Source organism: Carettochelys insculpta, chromosome 7, assembly GCF_033958435.1.
Source record: "Carettochelys insculpta isolate YL-2023 chromosome 7, ASM3395843v1, whole genome shotgun sequence".
NCBI lineage: Eukaryota > Metazoa > Chordata > Testudines > Carettochelyidae > Carettochelys > Carettochelys insculpta.
In genome coordinates, this window is record NC_134143.1 from 3,182,167 (window position 1) to 3,184,909 (window position 2,743).

Below are 2,743 nucleotides of genomic sequence, written 5' to 3' on the forward strand. Positions count from 1 at the left end.
CAGAAACCCGGGGCTGGAAGGGACCTGAGGAGATCATTGAGTTCAGCCTCCTCCCCAAAGCAGGAGCAACCCCAACTAAATCATCCCAGCCAGGGCTTTGTCAAGCCAGGGCTTAATAACCTCCAGGGATGGAGATTTCACCACCTCTTCAGGTGACGCATTGCAGTGCTTCACTGCCCTTTTGGGGAAAATAAAAGCAGTACCAGCCCTGAGCTGGGCTATCACTGCCATGACTTGGATTCGAACCAAGGTTTCTGCAGCCACAGTGCAGAGTACTAACCACTGTACGATCATGGCCAGCTGGAGAAGCTTTTTAGTGAGCTTTCCTTTCTAGGGCATGTAGCTTTTGTCTGGCCCTGTCGACTTGTTTTTTTACTTCTCCTGGTAGGTAATTCAGGTTTATGAACATTTGGTAAAGTTCTTGTAGTTTTTGGTCTCTGTCAGTTGGACCAGAGCAAATGCGATTGTACCTAAGAGCTTGACTGTAAACAATGGATCTAGCCACGTGTGCAGGATGGAAGCTAGAAGGGTGTAGATAAGTATAGCGATCAGTAGGTTTTCGGTACAGTGTGGTACTGATCAGGCCATCCTTGATTCGTACTGTAGTGTGCAGGAAATGTATCTCTTGCATGTTGTAATCGAGGCATAAGTTGATGGTGGGGTGCAGATTATCAAAGTCTCTGTGGTGGCCGGGGCTGAAGAAAGGGGAGGGCAGTAAACCCCACCAGCTGTCCGGCAGTGTTCCTTACCAGCCTCGGCCCACCGAGCATTCACCAGGGTCTCTGGCCTGGGGGGGCAGAGGTGACCTCACAGCTGTGATGGTCAAGTGGTTAAGGTGTTGGACTAGAAATCCAATAGGTTCCAATCCTGCTCACAGCGAGGGCTGTGTTTTAGCCACATCCTGTAAGCAGGACACTACAGCAGCACACACCCTGAGACACTGCCCAGGGGCTGTCTGTGACCAGTGTGTGGAAGAGGCCAGGGGAGTCTGTGCCTGGGGGAAATGCTGACCCTGGGGCATGGTCACTGCTCTGGCTGCTGCTGGTCCCAGCCTGTCTCCTACGTCAGCCTGACAGTGTGACACTCACCTGTTTAATGCCCTGGCAAGGACTGGGCAGCCCTGGTTCATCTGCAGCCAGAGATAGGGCAGCTGCCTCTAAGGGAAGAACCTGTTCCCAAGGCTGGCTCAGGGGCTCTGGTCTCTCCCAGCTCCTAAGCTGTGCAGTACACAGCTGGGAAAGGGACAGACACTTGCCCAAGGGGAATGAAAGTCACAATCTCCTCTCTGCCCCAACAGCAATAGGCTGATCTACAGAACCAGACACAGGCCAGCATCCCTTCCTATGGTTCTCCCACAGGTTGTGGGGACCAGCTTAGTGCAGGGCCAAAAAGGGGGCACAGCATAAAAACTGTCATCACCCCTTTTCTGGGGCAGCCACCATAGCTGGGAGACCCCGGCTCCTCGGCTCTGTGGGGCAGACTCAGTGATGCTCCTTTACTCCTGGAGCCCCTGGTTCTGGGGCTGAAATTTGGCTGGAAGCACCTCTGGGTAATGGGCTGCACAAAGGGGAGGCTTTGTGGGTTGTCTGTGTCATCACTGTGATGTGAGAAGAATTTGCTTTCCTCCAGCTCCTTTCTTTCTTGCTTGTATAATTTTTGTCTGTTTGTTTATAAAGCTGTCTGTGCAAAGAGGCATGTGAGAATTTTTATCCAGTTTGTGGTTGACGTGTGTTAATAGCTTGATTTTTATGTGTATTTCCTTGAATGTTTCTTGCTGTTTAACACCATTTTTTTCAAATGTACTTGCTGTGCTGTGTGGATGATTCTGTGATTTTATTAAACTTTTCGTGTGTTGTATAATTTTTGCTCTTTTAAGCTGTGGGTCACTGTGTTCTGGAGGACGAGAGTGGGTAGGTAGTAGGCTGAGGGCTCTATTTGCGTCAAAGGAGACACATTGTAAAAAGCCAGAGGGTTCTCTCTTTCCAGAAGAATGAGGCACTTTCTAGCACAGAGAACGCGTGTTATGTAGAAGTGCAGCAAAAGACAGAACCATCTGCTTCCCACCTGAGGCAACTCCCCCAGCCCTTTCCAATGTGGGCGTCTTTAACATTGTACATTCCTCTAATGCTGCCCTGACTGCACTTGTATCGAGGGCCAAAAGGAAAAGCCGCTTTTACCAGCACAAGTGGGATGACCATCAGGCTCTTTATCTGGCAGTGCCGGGCTCAAGCCCGTCTGTGGGCAGCTGGCTGTTAATTTGCCTTGTGCCCCTGGAGCCCAAAGAGTCCTGCCTGCAGCTGGAGCAGTGGCCCAGGTCCCAGACTGTGGGGTGATGCCCTCGAATGGAAAGCTCACAGGAAGGCTTCCCCAGCTGGCCATGATCGTACAGTGGTTAGTACTCTGCACTGTGGCTGCAGAAACCTTGGTTCAAATCCAAGTCATGGCAGTGATAGCCCCGCACAGGGCTGCTACTGCTTTTATTTTCCCCTAAAGGGCGGTGAAGCACTGCAATGTGTTACCTGAAGAGGTGGTGAAATCTCCATCCCTGGAGGTTTTTAAGCCCTGGCTTGACAAAGCCCTGGCTGGGATGATTTAGTTGGGGTTGCTCCTGCTTTGGGGAGGAGGCTGGACTCAATGATCTCCTGAGGTCCCTTCCAGCCCCAGGATTCTGTGGTTCTAAGCCCATAGCCACAGGAATGGGCCTGGAAAGCAGATTAGCTGTCTGGTGGAAGCTTTGTGGGGC

At 51.4% G+C, this 2,743-nt stretch overlaps 2 non-coding genes across 2 annotated transcripts; one reads left to right on the forward strand and one right to left on the reverse strand.

Annotated features, from left to right (window-relative positions):
• Nucleotides 1-225: 225 nt before the first annotated feature.
• TRNAH-GUG (transfer RNA histidin (anticodon GUG)) lies at nt 226-297 on the reverse strand. The gene has a single exon. It is a non-coding gene; the product is annotated as a tRNA-His (tRNA).
• A 2,077-nt stretch (nt 298-2,374) lies between these two features.
• TRNAH-GUG (transfer RNA histidin (anticodon GUG)) lies at nt 2,375-2,446 on the forward strand. The gene has a single exon. It is a non-coding gene; the product is annotated as a tRNA-His (tRNA).
• Nucleotides 2,447-2,743: the final 297 nt, after the last annotated feature.